The 22,422-nt window shown below is 44.0% G+C and overlaps 1 protein-coding gene across 6 annotated transcripts in view; it reads left to right on the plus strand.

Moving 5' to 3' along the window:
* The first annotated feature begins 229 nt into the window (after window positions 1–229).
* Window positions 230–22,422, plus strand: part of PIK3CB (phosphatidylinositol-4,5-bisphosphate 3-kinase catalytic subunit beta) — an 82,668-nt gene continuing 60,475 nt past the window's right edge. For 2 of the 6 annotated variants that reach the window (XM_057377498.1, XM_057377494.1), the window contains exons 1-2: window positions 230–314; window positions 18,778–18,943. The gene's annotated coding sequence lies outside the window, so the exon portion shown is untranslated. Of the gene's footprint in view, window positions 315–564; window positions 656–17,469; window positions 18,307–18,777; window positions 18,944–20,155; window positions 20,255–20,761; window positions 20,902–22,422 lie in introns of those variants that run through there. The other 4 variants (XM_057377496.1, XM_057377495.1, XM_057377499.1 and 1 more) reach the window with 4 other exon arrangements.

A 22,422-nucleotide genomic window follows, 5' to 3' on the forward strand; every position in this document is an offset into this window, starting at 1 on the left:
GAGGCACTGCCAGGCTGTGTATGGCAATGGCAGGCTCTGTGTGGCAGTGGCAGCTGGACAGCGGTGTCTCGGGAAGTCCGAATGCCCGGGGAAAAGGAACTGTCCCGGCGCCCGTGGGTRGGGAGCAGGGTGTGGGAGCTCCCTGCAGCCCGGGACAGCAGCGCAGACACCCTGCCGGTGTCACTGCGCCTTGCTCGGGGCCGGGCCGAGGCAGAGGAGGAGGAAGAGGCGGCGGCCGGCCCGGGGCGGGGCTGGCTGGAGCGGCCGGTGCCGGGGACGCCCTGTCGGTGCGAGGCTGCGGGASGCACAGCCGGGTAGGAGCGCGGCTCGCGTTTTCGCTTTGCTTCCTTTCTGACCTCCTCCGACCCCTTTCCAGGAGCGGGACCCCAGGCGGGTCGGGCGGCTCTGCCCCGCGAGCGGAGCGGACCGGGGTGCCCCGACTGAGCGCTCCCCGGCACTGCCCCGGGCCCGGCCGAGGGACCGGCACCGCCTGGAGCTGTGCCGGCCACCGGCGGCTGCGGGGCGAGAGCGAATCGCTCCTGCTCCTGCTCACTGACTGCGGTCCCTTCCCTCTCGCGGCTGGGGCTTTTCATGCTGTGAAAAACTCCCCAGTCCCGTTGCAGCGGCGACTGGTTGAGCAGCTTCCCAGTCCTAGGTGAATCCCTACTCCCTGGGGTACTTTTGGGTCTCTTTCTCTTTTCGGGGGGAGGAGTTAGGGCTGAAAAAAAATCAGATGCTACTGCATCAAAAAGAAACCAAGAAAAGAAATAAGCAGAAGGAAAAAAAAGAAAATAAAACCAAGCCCATCATGGAGATGTGACTACAGTGGCTAATTTACCAGAAAGCATAGGGAACAGAGCCTTCAGCTGGGAAACTTTCAAACCTCAGCAAGGTCTGGCAGCTGCTGGGAGTGGGGAAGTGTGGTTGGCAGCGTGTCTGAGGCTGACACCTCCTGCCCGCCAGCATGTGTCAGACCGTTTAGGGTGTTAATGGCAAGAATTCACCAATTAAACAACATTTCATTTTTTTTCCTGAAATGTTTTCCACATGTGCTGTCCTAAACATAACCTCAAATTTTTTTAATGATGTAAAGCCTTGATGTTGTCTGTCTTCCTTAGCAAGGTGCTTTCCTTAGCTGTGATTCATCACCTTGTTTTTCTATTCCAATTAAGCTGCTCACTTAGAGCACTGAGACAATCAGCGTCTCATCCTACTAGCTGGTCTCAGCATTATCAGGGAGTTTGTCCTTCAGAGTGGTTTCTTGGTAGACCAGAGGTGTTTTCAGTTTCAGGCTATTGTATTTTACTGGCAATTGTAACACGAGGGAGGTCAGTGATCTGTTAAAGCAGRAGCAGACTGGGAGGGGTCTGATAAGAGTGGGGCCTTGATTGCAAATGCATATGTGCTCTTGTGTTTGCTTCTTCACATCCCTTCAGAGAGCTCAAACTGCTACTGAGGCACTAAGTTGTCCTATTAGGGCTATTGCCCCTGGATCAGGGTCTGTATTAAAGACTTAAATGCAGTGTTCCAATAAGAGTTTTTTGTACATTAAACATGAGGATCAGTGGGTTAATCTTTGATGTTGTCAGGGCAATGCACAGCATTCCGTGGGAACTCAGTCCCTTTTAGCAATGAGGGGACAGACACTGGGACTGAGATGCTTGAGGAAGGGAAGAAATAGAGAAGGAACAGCAAACTGCTTGCAATTYCCAAGCATGGAAAGGGTCTGGAAATGGTGGGCTATGGCTGCTGTTGTTGGAGCCTCCAGCATCCTCCTGTAATTGGCTCCACTTTTATGGCAGCTTCAGGGGCGCCCAGAGATGGCAAGGAACAGACCTGATCACCAAATGTATTATTTTGCAGAAAATTTAAAGCGAAGCACGTGGCTTTTGTCAACACTTGCAGTAGACTTTTTACAATTGTGAATATTTTTGATTGACAGCTTTAACTCARCTGCAGCCTGGCTTCCCTGGCCAGGCTGCATTACCCCAGTTTTGTCATCACCTCACCTCTGAGTGATCTCACACCTCGTGGGAGGTGTGCTCTGACAACTGAACCGAGCTCCAGTGAGACACCCCTTCAAAACCAAGTTTTGGATGAAAACAAAAACATAGTAGGTGTTGGTRTTTTTAGAAATTAAATACTAGACAGAGTGAGGGCCTTTAATGGAAAGCTTTTTTTTTTTCTTTTCCCCCTGGAGAAAGTCACAATTTTCAGTAGAAAAACATCATAAAGGGAGTTTTTTTGCTAGCCATGGGCAGCAGTTCTAAGATCCAATATTAATGGAGAGATAAAGAATGAATGCAGTCAGTCTTGTCCATTTCTTGCCTTGACAGCATCCATGATTGAAGCACTGACTAGCACATCATTGTGGTGGGGCACTTTCTTCCCTAGGGGTATATAAATCTTTATGCTTTATCCCAAAGGTCTGTATGGTGTAGGTAGCAATCCCTTTCATGCCTTGGTGGATCTTGTGCTGTTAGTACACTAGTTGCCTAGCCCCTAGGCTAACAGCCCCTAGCAGTGAGTAGTCAGGCTTATTTCTCATACTTTTGAGGCATATATGAAAGTTTTTTGGACCTGGGAGTTCTGCTAGGATGCTGTGTGCTGCACCAAGTGCTGTTTCCAGGGAAAAATGCAGTGAGTGCATTCTGAACTTGACAACCATGGATGTCCTGTGTTGTATAGTGTTTTTCTAACTTGGAAATGAATTTTAGCTAAATATTTCTGGCCTGTCCTTCAGGAATCATGTTAAACTCTGTCAAACATTGTGGCTGGGAACCTTCCTCTGCAACATCTGGGTATGAGCAGTAGTGGAAACAGGATCCTGGCAGAAATGAACYTCATCTCTAAACCATTGTGGTTTTTCTAATGAGATCTGTTAGCCACCTGCATCTCTTTGGGGTGTGACTTTAGAGATATTGTGAGTGTGTAAACAACCTTCTGGCCTTCCTCCTTTCCATCTTTTGCTTTATTCTCCATTTCCTTCTCTTCCTCTCCATCCTCTSTCCCAGTCCCGTGTCCTTGAAGACATTCCTTATTGCTGGTTTGTTACCAGGTGAACATTGTTTCCCAGCTMCTTGAGACAAGAGGAGGAAAGAGCTTGCACGTGAGACAAAGAGCCCTCAGGATTTAACAGCACCTGCTGAGCAACACAATCAGCTAATCTGTTCTCTCCCACTGATTCCTGAGTGTTTGTGGTGGCTCAGCAGAGCTCAGTAGTGGAACCCCTGGGTGTACACATCGAATCAGCTTCTCCATTTAATGAGCAGAACGGGCTTTAATGAAGGGTGTTGAACAGTGAGACCAGAAGTCCCCAGTGAGTCTGTGATCCAGGAACTCAGTTACCTCTGACAGGGTAATGCTGTGATTGATAGGTTTAGCATTTCTCATGGAAGTTTCTTAGATATAAGGAATTCATATTGAAGGCCTGAATATTTGGGATTATGCTTTGTATCTATTTGCATCAGTCAAAACAACATTGGCACTGAAGTTTCTGTGAGAAGGTTGTGCACTATTAATTATTTTCAGTTTCCTTGGCATAACATCCAGGATTATTAACATAACCAGTCTTACAGGTGATGATAAAGTCAACAAGCATTACTTCCAGTTTTTTAAGAGGTTGGTTTYCATTATTATTAATCTTTCATATAGATGTCTTATTCCAGCTGACACAAATTCCTTTTAGAGCTGACTTAAACCTTGTAATTTGCCAGGAAGTAAAGATATTTATTTAATATTGTTCCCCCCCCCCAATATAGTAACCAGAGGTTTCCTTTTATCTTGTAGAAAGCAAAACATTATCTCAGTTTTGCAGTTACCTTACATTAGATTCTGTGTTTTACCAATCCATCTCAAGAATAAGARCACATCTATTAAATCACAGGATATTTTTTTGTCTTCTCCTTCAGTTAAACACTTGCTGTCACTAACATGACAGAAGAAAAATAGTTTTCAGTTGCTCCTATATGTTTTCCTTCTATACTGAGGGTAGCACCCTGAAACACAGAGTTCTGACTGAGAATAGACATAAGGCTAGTGAAGGGCACGTGTACATTTTGGAACAGTTTGCACTTCTGATCTACCTGCAGCCTCCTGTYTCAGGTTACTCACAGCTCTGACACGATACTGTCAACATACATGGAAGCATTGAATTGTAAGCAGCCACGGTTCTGCGGCCATGATTGACATATGTTCTGGAGATATATACACTATGCTGAAACATAGTATTCAGAATAAAATGGACACTGAATAATCTTTCTTATTTCACTGCCTCCACTGCATGTGTTCAGGTCATTTCCAAGCCTGCCTTTGCTGTGCAGTACCATACTATATTGACAACAACAGCATCCTGTGGGCTCAAGGCTTTTGGAAATGGAGCAATAAAATGTAACATAACAATGCAAATTCCTTTCTATTGTATTGCCTGAAATATGTTTGTGAGAAAAGTTAGCCTTCTAATACTCTAAGCAGAGAGCTACTTGTGTATGTACATAGGAAAGAAAAAAAAGTAATGCACCCCAGTGTTATTTTTATTAATAGTAAGTATATTTATATTTTCCCCCGATGAGCATGTGTGTTGAGGCTATACTTGTATGTAAAGGAAATTAATCTGGTTTTGGTTGTTACCCACTTCGTCTGGGRCATCAGACGCATGAGGGCCACTTCCTATGGTTAGAAGTACTCAGGCTGGCTTATAATAAGAGCACTGCTCTTCTGGTAAAAACAYACCTTTCAGTATCACAGCCTTACAGCTCTTTTATCAGTGGCTTGCTGAACTTCCCCCAGACTAAACAAAGCTTTGGTGCTATTTGTATTGCCTGTTTTCAYTTGAGACACAATTTTTTTATAGTTCCACTGAAATGTGCCCTGTGTCTTTCTTTTGATACAGATGGCTTTGCGGTGCTTGAGGCCGTATTATCACATCATCATAGGGTGGTCTGGGATGGAAGGGACCTTACAGAATGTTAGAGATCATCTAGTTCCAACACCCCTGCTGTGGGGARGGACAACTTCCACTAGACCAGGCTGTTCAAATAATAAAATAAAATAAGCTCATCTCCACCTGTCCCTAAGTCTTTTGGCTTCAATTAGACAGACAGAAATGCGTAGCAATGTAAATAATTGCTTATATCCCTCTTTTCTACATGCCTCYRCAATTAAAATGCTGCAGACATGTAGATATCAAAAAGAAATGTCTATTTCTTGTCTTGACTTTTAACTCAAGTAACATTTCAATGGCAAAGAAATTTCTATCCTGACATTCATCTTTTGTGATGTGGTCCAGTGAGTAACAGTGTAAACTGTATTTAAACACAGCAATTACAGAGAACAAAGGGATGGCTGAGGGAAGCCGGACTTGCCCGTGCACATTACRGGGCTCTTTCAGGAGTGCAGGTGATGTCAGAAGGCAGCAAAGTCTCCTCTCAACTTTATTTCCTAAAATACAGATTCAGATGGGTTTCCTTTACCCTAAAACTCAGCTCTCAGTGACAGCAGCTTCCTGAGAAGAACTCAAACCACCCTTGATACTGTAGGGATTTTTGTAGGAATGGCATAGTGACTTCTTTAATTCCCCTTTCAGGTTTTTAACTTGCATTCTTCTTTCCAGATTTTTCAGCTGCCTGTTTTACTTACTCTGTTTTTGGTGGGTGAGACAGGAACACGGAAATCCCATTTTTCATSTTCCCCAGCTGCACAGCCAGTGTGCTGTAGTTCTACCTGTGCTGGCAGGGATTTCCTGTTTCAGAAGATTAATTAATAAGTTGAGCAATTCTGAGTTCCTCTAAAAGAAACGATTTTCCTTTCCMAAATGGAAGGAAGATTGCAGTCTTCAGAGACCATAAACTTGTTTAGACCTACCAATGTAGCAATCGGTACCAGTTAGAGATACTGTCTGGTTTCAATTCTGTTCTGGAAGACCAATGCAAATCTGAGTAGCTGCTGTTGCTCTCTTTACTCTTTTAGAGGTGTTTGTTCTTGTAGGAAGAGCTTTTAATCCAACCAGAAGTTTCTCTCTTATTACTTCTTCTTTCTGAGTCAAAAGGCACTGTCTGTATTTTACTATATGTCAAAAAATGACTGACTTGTTTGACTTCAAAACCTTAATCCAGACAGCAGAAGTGGTTCTTAACATACCTTCACAGTTTGGATGGCCCTAAGGATTCATGCGGAAACAGTTTGCACTTGGTTTCTGTCTCTTTTTCCCTCTTTTTTCTTTTTTTGCTTTCCCCCTGTTCTGCTGGTCAAATGCCAGCACTTCTGCCTCACCCACTAAGCTTATCCTGATCTAGCTCCAACAGCCAGAGGGGGAGGAAATGGCCTTTTTCCTAGGRAATTCTGCTTTGACAGTTTTCCTCATTCATGTCTACTGCATTAAATCACTTGTTTCTTACCTTGTTGTGAAGTATATTTGAACATCACTTGTTTAGGGGGGTCAGAGTTTGGCTTTGTGCTCACTTTGCTTCTGGGGTGGTGATGGGGGCAGGGGGATAATGGGAAGTTCAGAGCTGGGAATTCCCAGATTTCCAAAGTGCCAGAACTTGGGGCTTTGCATCTCTGAATTCAATGTGTGGTTGCAAGTGAACACCAAGTCAAGGAGGATGTGCAAAGTGGGGTGACAAGGGACAAGAAGGAATAAGAGGAGGAAGAAGAATAAAGGAGACAGTGTATCATCCAAAATGAATGGGAGAACATGGTGAAACAGGAAGGAGTTCATGAGGGACGTTGAGATTTCTGATCTTGTTTCTAATTCAGGCACAAGCTATAAAAACATATGTATTCATATATTTCTCATATGACTTGCTTTGAAGGCAAGTAAGATTCTCCATGAATAAAACTCTTTGTTTCTCTCTCTGACCTGTCATACTCAATCTTTTCAAATAGTTACGATTTAGCAGCAACTGTAAGAAGATATTTGAACTGATCTCCTGATTCCACCCTGGCATCCGGAACTAACACAGCAGTCAGAGGTTAATGAGAGCTGTGAGAAATAAACAATTTGGTCTGCGTGTGCCATGGATATGTACCCTGCTGGAGATGGCAGGGCAGCAGAATGAGATTTGTCCCAACAGATTTTCAATAGATCTCATCAAGCACAGATGTGGCATTGTTGACTTGAGACTGCTGTGGATTTGAGGCTAAGAAAGAAAGTAATTCTTAATAAACAGTTGGGAAATACTATGCAAGAGATTTAATTTTTCTGCTCCTTCTGTTTTATGTCAAGGTGGAATTTTGGCCATAAACCAGACTTTTCTGGGTTTTTCCACTCTGTACTTTGTTTCATGCAGTTTGAAGGAATCAGACTAAAATATGTCAGCTTAGCTAAAGAACATTTTTTTTAGTCTGATGTAAAAAAATAATTTGATAATGATTTTAAAATGCATGCTGACAAAAATTGAAAAAATAATTTGACAAATGACAGGCCTCTGCAAATACCTTTGCAGCGGTCACACTCAAGCAGTTTGGAGAAAAAAAATGTGGAAAGAAATTGAGTTAAGCTAGTTTTTAATACATTTCCCCTTAATATCATTAAATAGATATACAGGGGGAAAAAATAAAGAAAAATATTAATTTGAAACCTTGGAAAATCATAGCCCACTACATGGAAAGACCATAAACAGATGGGATGAATTGGAAAAGAGCAAAAYGTACAGAAGCTGACATATGCTCAAGGCAAACTGGCTTGGAAAGAGTGTTGGACTCAGCAGGATTTCTCATGTGTGTAAGGTTACATGTGTGGGTATGTGGGATCAGCCACTGCAGACCCAGAGTACAAAACACTGCGTGATTTTCTGGCCATTAAAAAGGCAGATTGCTAATTAAGATACTCAGTGTCTGAAACAAGCACTGGAACTCAGAACTGGCACCAAACTTGCCGTGCAGGCATTCATTKGTAGCCTTGTGCCTTCAGCAGCCTCGAGTCCACCCCTGGCGCGTCTGAGTGCCAACGTTTGGTAAAGGCAAAGCCCGTCTCTGATGGGCAGAGCTGATGTTTGCTGCGGAGTGACTCGGTCGTGTGTCACCTGGAACAGCACATTCCCATGGGTCTGAAATGCAGGGAGAGGAGAGAGCMCATTTTCAGTGTAAAGACAGGGAGGAGCAGTGTTAGGACAGCTGAGGTTTCTGCGGGCAATGCCACAGGTGCCCTGAATAGGTGTGTTTGAATGTTAAGAGTTATCTCACCGGGGGGTGATTTAGTCAGAGTTTGCTCACAAGGATTTATTCAAAAATTCTTTGTTCCAGACAAGACACGTAGCATGGGACACGGCTTTGTTCTTTTTAACTACGTTATAGAAGCACCTGCCAGGTACATCTGAGCAGGACGTGGAAAACCAGTATTCCACTCCTGCAGAATTCCACATGCTGGAAGGGGCAGTGCTGGAAGGAGCAGCYCCTGCAGGAGCTGTTACCGGCTGCAAGGAGAAACACAAAGCTGCTTTTGTTGAGTCTCCCTGCATTATTATTCTAATTCAGGGTTTACACAGTGCAACAGCCCCACTTCTATCAGATACTAATTAGGGTCTGTTTGCGTTTTTTCGTCTTTGGAGGGAGGTTATCACCTGATCTTTAACAACTTGAAATAATCAGCTTTTTAATAGAGTTCATGTGGTCAAGCCACTACAGAACTGCATGACTGTTCTCCCAGCTGTTGTCATGGGGGAAGGAGAGAAAACAGCAAAACAAAATSATGTTCAGGTTTTCAAGGAATGTTTTGTGGATAATTTAGCTGAGCATCCTCAATTCTTAGGTTTGAAAATTATTAAACCACGGAGTGTAATGGCATGTTCTTTGATAGAAAACCTGACATGCTGTTACATGACCTTGTTTTTCATATCTTTGTGTATTTCTTTTTAACATATCTGTGATAATGGTAGTTTAAGATGTGACTAAGATTAAAACAGGTGAAGTATGCATCTCTCTAATACTTTATTCAGWCTTTTTCTCTAAGGAATATTTAGCATAAAAGTAAGATTTAAAGGTTAAATATACATCTTTAAGTTAAATTATCAAAGGAAAATGCTAATGTTAACTGACAGTGTTTAAATAAGTTATTTTAGATCTATTATATGAAGGAATTAGCATAGGATGGTTTTTAAGTTTACAGGTGCCCTTTCACAAATTGAGATTTTTTTCACTGCAAGGTAGAGAAGATTTCTTTTTCTATATTGTGACTGCCCCAGGTATTTGCTCTGTTGTTAATGGTGCTTGAAAACAAAGGTGCTTGAGAGCTGATACTTGTTAGTTTTTTTTGCTGTTTTGAAACATCTGTCTAGTCCTCACTGTAATTGAGTCACCATAACTGAAAGTTGTACTTGACAAAAGGAATTCTAAATATAGTTAATGACAYGGTAAGGATGTACTTGAAGTTTCAGTTTCAATGATTCAGTGTTGGTGTCCATTGTATGGGGGCACTAGAAATGCTGTTGGATTTGTGTGGGATGGTTAAAGGCAGCATGCTCTCCTTCAAAGGCATTACATCACAGCTCTGCTTTAGCAGCTCACTGGAGTGTAAGGTCTGGATGGATCACTGCAGCTGAAACAGGTTTGCCAAAGTCCTTTGCTCCAAGCTGTGTGAGTTAGCACRCAGTAAGAAGGATACAGATCTCTGTAGTCAGGTATGCAAACATTTCCATATGCTAAATGTGTACAGGCTGTCATTACCATCTGGTCTTGGCCTTCTTGCTGGATGAGTGTGCTCCCAGCTCCCTGGTGGGATGTGGGATAAGGGCTCTGCAGAGAGGGCTGGAGAGACTGCTTTATAACCACAAGCTTATGGTGGATGACAGGCTGAGGTCTCTCATTTCTTGCAAGTATTGAGCTCTAGACAGCCAAATTGCTGTGGAATTTCAGGAGGTGTGGGTTATATACCTCTATATGTGTGTGCAATGTGCACACCAACAAACCCCCTCAGGAAAGCCCCTCCTCTCTGTGGCACTGTGTCCTGCTTTATCCCATGTGCTGCTGGTATGGAGGCTGTGGCATGTGCCTGCCTGTTCCCCTACTCCTGTAGAGCTGGGAAACACACTCCTGCTTTGCAGGTGCTGGTGGGTGGGTGGAGGGCAAAAAGGACAGGCAAATGCATTTCCTTTGCTGTCATCACATTCCTCTCTGAAYAGGGAATTTATACCTGAGCTTTAGTAAGCTAAGTACTCTGACTGAAAAATAAACAGCTTTTCAGGTGAACAGAATGTCTTGAGWAGTCTAGAAGCCACTGGTCTTTGTGGAAGTTCACTTAGCCCTAACATTTTTCAACGTCTTGAAATCAGTAGTTTTATTAGTCATTCATCAAAAAAGGTTATTTCASAGTATAAAGAAGAATTAAGACTGCAGTGAGGTACCCTTTCTCAGGAAACCAGCAGTGGCTGGCCGAACTTTCTCCAAAGGTGTTTGTGAATGGTTTGGTCTTTCCAATAGTTCTTCTGTGGGGGAACTAAAAGCAGCAGGGTGTAGCATTCAGAAACCCTTCTTCAAAACACTCCTTTACTGAGCACTGGCATTCCTGTGATAGCTGTAATGCAGTCATTAACTTAACAATCTTCTGAGCAGGACAGACTCCCTSTGGCATGGGTTTGCTTTGTGCCTGTCCTGATCAGGCCAGACAAAAAAAATAAGCCTGTATCAGTGAGATGGGCAAAACAGTTGTCATGTACTTGTGATCTGATTTTGCCATAGTGGATGTAATTTCAGTTCCCCTGTGTTTTGTGGTTTTGAGCAGTCACTGGTACTGGTGTTGCMGTTGTCACACAGAGGTAGGAGGCCTCGCTGTTGGGAGCTGTGACATTCAGTATCAGTAACTCATTACTTCTCTCTCAGATGTGGGAGATCRGGCACCAAGGGCTGCTGCTGCAAGCAGGGGGCAGAGAAGGCTTGAAGGAGGTTGTTCACTGGTATTTCTTCTTTCCCTTTATTGCCCTAACAGGAGTACATTTCTTACCAGTTGCAATGACTTAGACCCTTGGACATAAGTATTGTTTAGTGCTGCTGTTGTTACATCCTCACTTGGGCTGCAAGTTCAATTGCCAGGAAAACAATTATGGAAAGGAAACAATCCTACTCAGTCCACACCTTTCAGCTGTGTACAGTTACCAGACATTAAATGAAATAATTTATACTTGGAAAAAYTTACAGAAAATGCTTGACTTTACCTTCTCACTTAACAGCTCTGCTTGATTTACTGCCCAAGCATTTTTCAGAATGGAATTCGGTGTTGTTTCCTGGGAGTTCCTKGGATACTTGACCCTAGGTCAGTCTCTCCCACAGAAAAGCCTTCATGAAACTACAAATGCCAGTGGAAAATCCCAGAAATTTCCTTGGTCAGTTCTCCCTTGGGGTTAATGATTCTCAGTCTCACGGAGGTGATTCAAGAGCCCATCTTCATCCTAGTGATGGGATTAACCATGTCCCCTTTTGTTTAGTTGGCCCGGAACTGCTTTTGCCCTTGTTGTGGAGTGTCCCAGGCAGTAAAGCAGAAAGAATTACTGGCATATGCTGTGCAAGCAGTGGGCATGCCTGACATGATACTAAATTCCAAGGAGATTTCCACTACCAGATTGAAAAGAACTGTGGCTCCCCTTGAAAAAAAAAAAAAAAGTGAAAACACATATTCTCAAAATTGGGGTGGGGAATACTGTTGGGCAATGCATGGTGGGAAGACAAGGACTCGTATAAAACATGCTTGGTGGTAGGAGAAACCCCCCAACTTGTTTCCAATTGAATTAGTCATCTTTTACTTAGAATTATTACCCTTCTGCTAATAAACTGAGACATCAGATTTCCCCACTACATGGGCTATATGGCCAGAGGCTTTCAGAGAAGGCCATCTCTGAGTGAGGCCTTTCTAGGGGTTTAAAATCCACCTTGGAGATGGGGCAAGAGGAAGATTCCAGTYAATGTTTGGTGGGAAGTGCTTCATTAATATTAAGTTTTAGGTGCCGAAGAACTGAGGGAGATGTTTTTCCATTATCACAGGGGGAAGTAATGCCAGTTAAGCCAAGTTTTGCAGCAGAAACATTTACTGGAAGTGTTTACATGTTACTTAATACCTTGACATGCATTATTCAACTTGTGTAATATCAACTGGGGTGGAGCAGGGAGGAATGGCTTTGGCAGAAGAATTTGTTTGCTCCCCATGGAATATTTTCCTGATCATAGCTACCTTCTTTGGCAATGAGATACATTCCTGGAATAGAAAAAGTGTTCTTGAGCCACATTTTTATGTAGCTGCTGGAATGTGCTCTCTTGTGAAGGTGACCTAACCTTGTCCAGATGGCTACCCCTTCTCTGAGCATTGACACCCTGTCAGTCTTTCTCCAGTGTGGARCAGAAGTGCAACAAAAGCCCCCTGTGAGCCCTCTCCAAGCAGGGGAGCTACCCACTGAATGATGGATGCACTTCTCATTCTGGAAATGAAACCCCTCTTTCCCTCTCGGAGGTAGCAAGTGCTCTCTCCTGACTAAGCCACTTAAGCTTCAGTTTTCCTGATGTGTCTAAAGGACTTTCTGAACTGCTGCCAAATGGGCTGTGTGTTGAGGAAAAGGCTCTACTCATACAAGCAGAACTGCAGTAATGCAGTGAAGGAGATGGGAAGGAGAAATAGATTGGGAAGTGTGAAGTTAAGCTGGCATCTCTGCTTCCTTCATCCACACAGACAGTAATTTCATGATTCACCTGCTGAATGATTTTGTTTTGCTGACAAAGCTGTGATAAACAAAGACTTGGCATCATTTGCATAGTTGTTTAATCTAAAGACATGTGAGTCATAGAAATGAAACTTTCAACTTGTTGTGATAGACTGCCAGGCAGAGTGGGTGAAACACACTGTTTTTTGTTTGTTTAATCAATACCTGGAAACTTTGTAAAAAAATTCTCTATGCTAAATCAGGGTACTGATTTAGCATAGAGCCCAGAGTTTCCAAAATAGTACGGCAGGCCMAATTCCTAGTTTTGGAAGGAATACTGATATGCTCTTACACTGCAACAATTTGTATTTTTTTTTTTAATGATGGCATCTAGCCAGACTAGTAATGTTAGTTCTTGTGGACTAAAAATTAAGATGATGCATATGTAGCTCGAAGAAGCTGTCTAAAATATAATTCCTAGTAATAAAATGAGTYTTCCTGGTTCTGGATGACTGGATTGTCTAGCAACAAAAGGCTGTCACAGTAATGCTTCAAAAAATGTACTGGCATTTTAGGAGTATTCCAGGAATCTCTCCTGCATTGGTTGTGCAGTGCCCCTTAATAACCTTTGGTGGGTGCTGCTCTGAAATGTGACAGAGTGCAACTTTTTTCTGAGAGTCAGATTCATGGCTCTGGATTATTGGAAGTTTAGTAGAACTGTGAGATGAAAGTGTTTCTGTCTGCTGTGGCAGAGCATTTCTTCTCACCAATTTCAGTGTGTGCTCATGACTCTCTTTGCACTGGTTTAGTGCAGGACAGTCTTATAGAAAAATAAACATTGAAATTAGTTGTACATTTGTTAGTATTAGACTTGAAGCATCCTTAATAAGACATCTGTAAATGCCTTTTGGATGCCTATCTGATAGTTGTATGTATTTTTGGTAGTCCTTTTAAAAATAGAAACTCATCAGTAGTACAACACAATCACCAGACGGAAGAAGTTCAAATCTGAGACTTTAAATAGAGATTCAAAATAATAGTTCATTTGTATTTAGAACTGATATTTTTCAAGGAATGATGATGCATATAGTATTCATCCTTTTTCTTCTGCTTACTGATTTTTAAAATTTCACAACTTTTTTGGTTGTGTGGTCTATACCTGCTATGTGGTGTGTRATAAGCAATGAAATTATTGTGATCATGTTTTCAATGGGCTACTGTAATGTCACTGCAGTACCTGTGGCTTATGGTAGCAGCAATATGTCACATTTGCTTTTATCTCTTTCTTTGGTTTGCACATCATGTGTAACTCATGTGAGATAAAGATTTGGGTTTAACCACATCTTTCATGGTTTGCAAATGTCACATGGCCAAAATCTGAGGTGATGTCCTGCGTGCACTGCAGGTCAGTAAGTGTGTTTGACCCAAAGTGTAACAACATCAGTGTGCTTTGAGGGACAAAGACTGTTTTCTCTCCAGTGGCAGTAGTGACAAAATAGATCTYGCTAACCGTGACTTACACCATTGTGGTTGGACAATGAACTTCTCTAAGCAAACTTGACAAAGCATCAGTTGAAAGTCTCCTCAAGGTGAAATTCTGAAATAATACAGTGTATTTCATATCCACAGTCATTAAAAAGTGTGACAGGCTCAATAGTATCCCTGATCATTATTCGTTTCCACAGTTGTCACATCTGCTCTGTTATCAGAAWTGCCTCAACAAAAAGGCCAGCTAGAAAATAAATATGCAAAGAAGCTGAGAGAGAGACGGATTTCCTGTAATGAATCTCTTTCTAGTCTTTGCCTCTGGCTGAGAATAGTAATATGCCATTAACCCAAGAGATGTAAAACATGCTGTGCCGTGCTTGGAAGGGTGTCAGAAACTCCTCCTGTAAGGRTGAGAAGGTATTTTATTGCATTTCCAATTGTTGAATAGCCTAATCGTAGTAAGCATTTTAGCAAAAGGAAACTACTAAAGTCATTGTGAAGCCTGATGTTTGATTTTGATAATTAGCCAAATGCAAAGAGAGGGTGGTAGCACAGATGTATCGAGGCAGGTAGAGCAGCTGTTACACTTGAAGTGCTGTCTCACRCATTACAACCTGCTGGACACTGAAGCCTATTTTTAGTAAAAGAATAAATAAGCTGGCTGTGCCCTACTTTTTGTCAAAATGTGTCATGGGATCTTTGTATTTGATTAGAAAAGTCAGTAGAAAGAACACAAGGGAACTCGGTGCCTCATCTAAAAACTGGCAATTCTAACAATCCAGTTATGTTAACAAAATGTTAATATTGGTTATGAGTTCAGACCCATAAAGTAGGCAGAGGAAATGAGAGCTGGTGACAGACTTGCCTGTGTGGGATGTGAGGTTACGTGTGGACATAAGTCCTATTCCGTTAGTTATTGGCTTTTTGGATGAATGAATTTGTTTTGTCATGATGTAACTATTTTTACAAAGTCTGTGTTAGCAAACTGGAAAAATGAAAGACTATGTAGAGTTATTTGTATATAAAGAGACAATGTAGCAGGAATGTCAGTTGGCCTGTTCAGGAGGGTGTTGATTGTTGTAAAGACCTTACTCTTCCTCCTTCCTTCCTATCGTGAGTAGTTTGTTTTAATCTTCACTCTCTGATACAGATGGAGGTCCACATACGCCATGAAAAAGCTGTCTCATAAAATGTGACCATACCCAGAAACCAGAACAGATGCAGAAAAATATACATTGGCTATAGTATGGAATTAGTGACTATAAAYATTTTCAGTCCGTTTCTCTAAAGATTAGTGTTATTAAAAACTTGCTTCTTTATTACAATCGAATTTGCATAAATTGATCAAAATGTTGCCATTGAAAAGTGTCAGTCTAAGAGCTCCTGCCCATGGAGTTTCTGTGTTTTTGAAGCAATACATCAATGTGCCTTCTGGCTGTGGATTTACATGRTAGGGGAGTCCAGCTTCCAACTCGTCCTGGCTCAGCTGCAGCCTCAGTGCAGCGGGATTCTCCTTTCCAGTGCCCCAGCCCAGGGCCCAGGTTTAGAGAGCCCAAGGGAAGCAGTTATGCTTGATGGGATCACAGCCGTTGCTCCAGAAGGAGAGCTTTGGTGGGGTAAGGCCTCCCTCCAGCTTGGACCCGCTGCTGCACTCTGGCTCACCCAGAGGAAGGGAAAAGAGCAGGGAACCCAGTGCAGGGAAAAGAGGAAGGTTGAGCCCACCAGTTCACAGCAGGGCTGTGTCTGCCCTGCTGGRTGCATCAGCTGACATGCTGGTGATTCTGGTGTGCTACAACAGCCAGGGAGGTCAGGGAGCTTGAGGAAGAGGCCCTCAAGTGGCTTTGTGTCATTTAAGTTAGGCTTAAAATTTTAAAATGACAGCCTTCAGACATGGAATTCAGTAGGGAGAACAAAACAGTGACATGCCAAGGTGGTGCCTATTTCGGTATCAGTGCTGCTGGCTCTTGGAGGGGCTGTGCAGCTCTCAGTGGGGTTTGCCTCTCTRGCTCCTGTATGTATGCTGTAAGTTCCCAGAGAACTTTTCTCCTGAATTTTACTCATGTTAAATTACTTGGTTTAGCAAAGCGTTGTTAAAAGCTGCTTGTTCTTGCTGCAGGCTGTTGCTTCATTAGGCAAACTCAGCATCCGTTTTGTCTGACATGTGCATTTGCAGTCTGGTTCTGAATGTCACTCAGTCCATTATCTGCTGCTGCCTCCCCCTGCACCGGAGTCAGCAAGWGACACAAAGAGAGGCTGATTATAGACACCCTTGCTGCTGCAAGCACAGGCACAGAGACCAAAGTACCGTCCAGAGCCCCTCTGGGGCAATGTCCTGCTCACAGCATTGAGGTGGCATGTCACACCGAGTCCTTCCCTGTGCCATTAGCACTTCCTGATGCACCCTGAGAGGCCCGGGTGGCAGTGGCCRGCTTGGATGTCACAGGCTGGGCTGTCTGACAACTGCAGAGATGGGGAGGTCCAGGCCAGCAGGCCAACTTTTATTTAYCAGCTGAGGCTGTTACAGGGCCAGGTTACCCACATACCTTTTCTTCTCTGTCATCTCATTTATATGTGCTGCAGTGCTTTAACCCAGGGCATGTAATTGGGAATCTCTTAGTATTTCCCCTACATGAGGTTAAATATAGATTTTGACAGTTAARCCTGATTCTTGTGATTTATTTTACTAAACAAGTGATTTGAAATAGTCACAACTAAAATTATTCACTTGTTCATTAACACTTGTTAAATTTCGATGACTAATGATTCTGTCTTTCAAACAGTAACAACGTGCTACTTTAGGCAAGAGGGGACATATTTTTTCTAGTGTAGATGAAGGGGAAGATGAAAGGTTTGTTAACACATAAGCTATTTTTTGAATGTTATAAAGCAAACTGGCTTTCCTTTAGTGACTGCTGAGGAGAGTGACATACTATTTGTCATACACAAGATGTTTTAAAGCCTTTTATTTGGATAGCAGTAGGCAGCAAGCTGACAAAGGGATGACCATGCAGTGTAAAGTGACTATTATTCTCTCTACTATTGCTCACACGGTTTTGAATCTAACTTTTTTTTTTTTTTAAAGAAAAGAATTACTGATGAGAGATTCTCATGTCATTCTGTATTCACCACAAAACATTCCTGTGCATTAACTCCCCGGAGCTCATTTGGTTTGTAGATGTTGCCATTGTATCACAGTATCAGACAGTAGCAAGTTGCTGTAAGTGTTTAAATTTTCTAATGAGACCTTTCCAAGCATCTCCTGCCCAGTATTTTGCTGTTTTCTGGATCATTGTCCTTCAGATTTAGTAACTTCATTTTTTTTCAGAATGGCTTTTTCTGCTTGCCAGACATCCTTAACATGGCATTTCCACTTGCCTTTTTTTAATCCTTCTGTGTCTGCTGCCACGGTTCTGTGATGTTTGCAGATACAGAGACAATTTATTTCCTTTCTACTGATCACTGCTGTGACACAGGATTCAAACAGTGTAAACCCAAAATACTGAAAATGACACATTTTTAAGCAGCGAAGAATGTGCCCTAGGTGTACAGCTGTTTCACATGCAAAGACATGACTCAGATACAGCCTTTTTAGACAAAACCCTTTTGTTATACTGAGAASACATGTAACAATAGCCTGGGGGGCAGAATAATAGAACATTTGTTGTTTTGTGAAGGGGAGTGGGAAGGGAATCTAAAGATAAGGAAATTGAAAATTAAAATTATATTCAAAGTCTGGGGTTTTTTTTCCCATGCTGCATAGGATATAAAAACGTTTTGTAAAGGTGTTTCAAGGCAAGCTCCTTATCCATATCGCACACGCTGTCTGTAACAACTCCATGTGTGACAACAACATCAATATCATGCATGTTGATCGACTATAATTTCAAATATGTTAATAACTACTGATTGAGATCTCTTTATTCCCCCTGCTAAATACTAATATTGTATTTGGAGGCATAAAACAGAAAAACGAAAGGAAATTTTAAATCAGGGATTACAACCCTATAGAAAAACTCGGTGTGGTCAGGTTTCATTGAAGTCTATTCACAGACATAGAAGATRTCTATACAAGACAGTTTTAAAGTGCTTGGGGCTTAATGCATGATAGACACTTCAAGGCATCATTATTCAAATGAAAAGATGGCAGTACAGTAAACAGATTTTTAAGCCTCTGGATTGCAGCCCTCTGCTCAGTCTAGTAAGTCACTCACATCATATTTGGCTTAATGTTTGCAAAAACTGCACTGGATCCTGTAAAACAACCACCTAATGTCACAAGATCCCGAGTAAATAGCTCTTTTTTCAAAMCATTATCAAGCCTTTCCAGTCACAAACCCATTTGTCATCAGTGAGGCCAACTACTGAGCCAAGGTTTCAGTATCTAAGCCAAGACTATCTGGAATATTTAATGTCGAAACCACAAGTATCAGAATGATGTGAAAAACTGCATATCTGGGACTTTTTGCACTACTGGGTTTCATTAATAACTTATTTCTTCAGAAACATATTTCAAAAGCAATGTAAACTTTAAACAGAAGAAACAAATGGCACCACATGCTGAACTAAACTTTGTCATGTAGAACATGATCCATTTGTATGAGCTGTATATTTGCCGGATAAACCAGTTTCATTTGAAATCTTCTGGCTTTTTTTTTTTTTTGTTTTCCAGGAAGAAGGGAAGTGAAGTTACCACATTCTGTGGTGTGAAGAAGGAGCACGAAATTCAGGAGCAACGCGTGTGGTACTGAGCAGACTGAATGAACTTGTTAAAAGCAGGAAGGGGAGCTGTTAATTGATACACACAACAGACAGGCTGAGAAGGCAACTGACACACGGTAGGCAGGATTTCTCATTAACTTCTGCCATTCCACTGAGATTTGCCTAGAGGTAGCATTGCATGATCACTATTCATGCAAAAATCCCATTTGCTGAAGTAATAGGGGAGATCATTGTCCTTCCCATAGATTTCCAGCTAATCCGTGTTGTGGTTGGTTAGTTGGTTGGTTGGTTGGTTTGTTTGGGAAAAAAACAACAAAGCAGCTCCTAGGTATTTTCTAATCCAAATTTAATGGACTTTTAGTGCCTTGAGAATCGGTAAGTGAAGTTGATGAGGAAGTAAATCCATCCATCTATTTTGAAAACTGGAAAAACTGGAAAAATGAACAGACTAAAATAGACAAGCRTAATGATACAACATGGTTATTAGCATAGGGATGTTAAAATATGCATAATATGATCATACTCTTTGTGGACAAGGATGTGCTAMGCCTCGCCCTGTGTTCATTAAAGGCGGCAGGAATGTTGCTGCTGATTTCAGTGGGTGGGGATGCAAAAGTTGTTTCATTACCGGTTACATTTTACCTTGCCGTTTTTTGCTCTCTTGTTTTAAGCCTTAAAAAAATCCCCTCCTTTTATACGTACTAGTTCCATGTAATTATTCTTAACAGCTCAGCACCAAGACTCTTGAAATGAGATGTAACAGGGAAATCATTGACAAGGCAATAAGCTACTATAACGAGGTCTTCCCTGCTGATTTCCAAAAGGCGCTTCTGGAAAGCTGCTCTAGGATGAGCTTTTCCAGCGTGTCCACGGGGGCTGYCCCTGCCCGCCGTCCGCGCCCGGCCGCGGGAAGGGCTGGTCGGGGGTGCGGTAGCGGCTTTCCGGGTCGTACGAGTGCGAGACGCGTCCGGGGAGCGCCAGACAAGGGGGAAAGTGGAACTGCGCCTCTGCCCGCGGGGACGGCCGGCAGCCGCCGAGCGCTGCTGCAGCGCCAAGGGGGGTCTCGCCAGGGGCTCCCCGGCCCGGTCCGCGACGGGGCAGGGGACAGGGCAACCCCGACCCCCACCCTCCTCGCCGCCAGCTCCGCAGAGCCGGTCGGAGGCGCGGCCAACTCCGTCCCTCCTGGGGAAGGGGAGCGCCCGGAGGGGCGGGACGCGCCGCGCCATTGGCCGCCACCCGCGGTTTGATAGCGAAAGCCTTGCCCGGGTTGGCGGTGCCGGCCCGAGGGCGAAGCCATCGCCTTGGTAACCCCGGCGGAGCRCAGCGGCCGGTGCCGGTGGCGGCCGAGGGAGCGCTCCCCGCTGGCGCCAGCGCCGCCGCGCTGGCTGGGGCGGCGCGGGACACGGCGGCGGCCGCTGCCCGGGCAGGTGGGTGTGCGGGGAGTGCGGGGCGGYCCGAGCTGGCCGTGCCGGGCTGGCCGTGTCCGGGCTGCGCTCCGAACGGGATGGGACGGGACGGGACGGACCGGCGGGCACCCGCTTCGTGTCGGTGCGGGCTGCGGCGGGGCTTCCCCTCGGCCGCCACCTCGCTGCTGGCGGTGCCTCCCCGCCCCGCGGCGCCGGGCTGCGCAGGAAGAGGGCACTGCTCCGGTTGCGACACGGCAGTTGCTCAACCGCGCGGGCGGCGCTGCCCCCTCCCCGCGCGGGGGAAGGTTTCGGCGGGACGCGGCCGTTTGGCGGCGGAAAGGGGCCCGGGGCGGGCGGCGGCCGGCAGGGCTGGGCTGGGCTGGGCTCGGTGGGTCGGGCGGGCGCCTTTGTGCGCGACCGCGGCGGGAACGGCTCCGCAACAAGTGCCCGGTGCGGGGGCCGCGGCGCCGCCGGCCGCCTGGCGCCCCCGGTGCAGCCCCGACGAGCCCTCCCGCCGCTGGGCAGCGCGGGGCGAGCGGCACGGCCCCGGTCTCTGCCTCTGCCCCTGCCCGGCGGCTCGGCGGCGCTCGGGAGAGGCTGGACGGTCCCTGAGTGCGCGGCGCCTGCTCTCCCGGAGCGTTCTCCGGACAAGCTTTGCGCTGTGCCTGGTGATTTTTTTATTTATTTTTTTTTCCCAGCTGAGAACTCTCGGTGATTGCTCTGAATTTCAAGTGGCGGTGAATTTCAAGTGGCCTTTYTATTACTCGATACTCCTGGTTGTTTTCAGCTGGGTTTCTGAGCGTTGTTTTCCTTCCGAACCGCAGGAATTTGTATGGCAAAGCAGTATTTCGGAAATGTGTTTCCAGTCAGCTGCTCACACGCTGTACAACCCGGCGCGGGCGGCGCACACAGCGATGGCTTTGGCACTGCTGTCATCGTGCGCTCTCTTAACAGAAAACTAAACTTCCACAGACCGGGAGCTGCTTCTGTGTAAGGGGGAAATAAATCTTCATTAGTCCCAAAGAGTTCCTGAAAGAGAAACGGAAACCTTTCATGCCAGATTCGCTGGTTTGTCTAGCTCCAGCATGTGTGTGTTTAGACTCATACTGGACACTTTCCAAAATCCGGAAACCTTAGTTTTTAATTGGAGTGTAGGGGGTTTTTTGTTTGTTTTGTTTTTTGTTTGCTTTGTTTTTTGTTTGTTTTGTTTTTTCTCCAGAACTTTATGCACTTACAGTCTTTTTTTTGTCACTAGATACACTGACCAGTTTTGTTCATTTGGAATTGACAACTGTAGCCATAACTGTAAATATTATGTACTAAGTCCGTTCTGCCATTATTCTGTTGACACTGAACTTCATTCAGGCTTAGGAAGTTCCTGAAGCTGCGTTTTACTAGAAACCCCAGCAACATATTATTTATGTTTTCAGGACCATAGTTCAGGGTTTGAAGTAGATCAATGCATGAAGGATGTTGGAGAAATTTGATTGACCTGYGTTTTGCAGTATGAGCTAGAGACTCCCACAGCAGTATGCCTTCAAAGATTAATGAAAAGGTGGAATAAAACTTATAACGTGCTTGCTTTTAGGAAGATTGCATATAAAGGAATATTGAATATCCATATGCTTGGCAAAGGGTTGTGAAGTCTAGCGGAATGCATTAAGGTGGCTGGGGAATCAATCACCAGGTCACTTGGAAACTTTGATCTAGAAGCTTCRGTTCAGACTGATGGTGGTTTTCCAGGCTTTGTGAGTTTCATGCCAGCATGCAGTGCTTTTCAGGAGAGTAGGGATTCAGGAAAGGGTTACTGAACAAAAGTTCTTTGATAACTGGTTTACTGGCCTTTTTTAGAATAATGTCAGGGATATGGGTAACGTCAATAATGTTTTGATGTGGATTGCCTTGGAAACATGCTTGGGGTGGGGTTTAACATTGATTAAATGTTTTGGAGGTTTTGGTTTTTCAATTTTTTTTTTAAACTAAAGATATCGTCTTCAAACATGATCTTAAAGTATGCTGTTTGTGTATTTAAGTATCTATTTTTCTTGAGTAAAAATCACTTCCGTTRAGCCAGGTTTCACTTCCTTGGAATATCTGATGTCATGAATTCACTGGTTCTCCAATTGTCTATGGACTTTTGGCAGAACTCCAAATTCTAGTGTAGGAAAGCAGTCTTAAAAAAAGAAAAA

The sequence above is a fragment of the Malurus melanocephalus genome, unplaced genomic scaffold (assembly GCF_030028575.1).
Source record: "Malurus melanocephalus ecotype Western Australia unplaced genomic scaffold, MMel_1.1 scaffold_317, whole genome shotgun sequence".
NCBI classification, from domain to species: Eukaryota; Metazoa; Chordata; class Aves; order Passeriformes; family Maluridae; genus Malurus; species Malurus melanocephalus.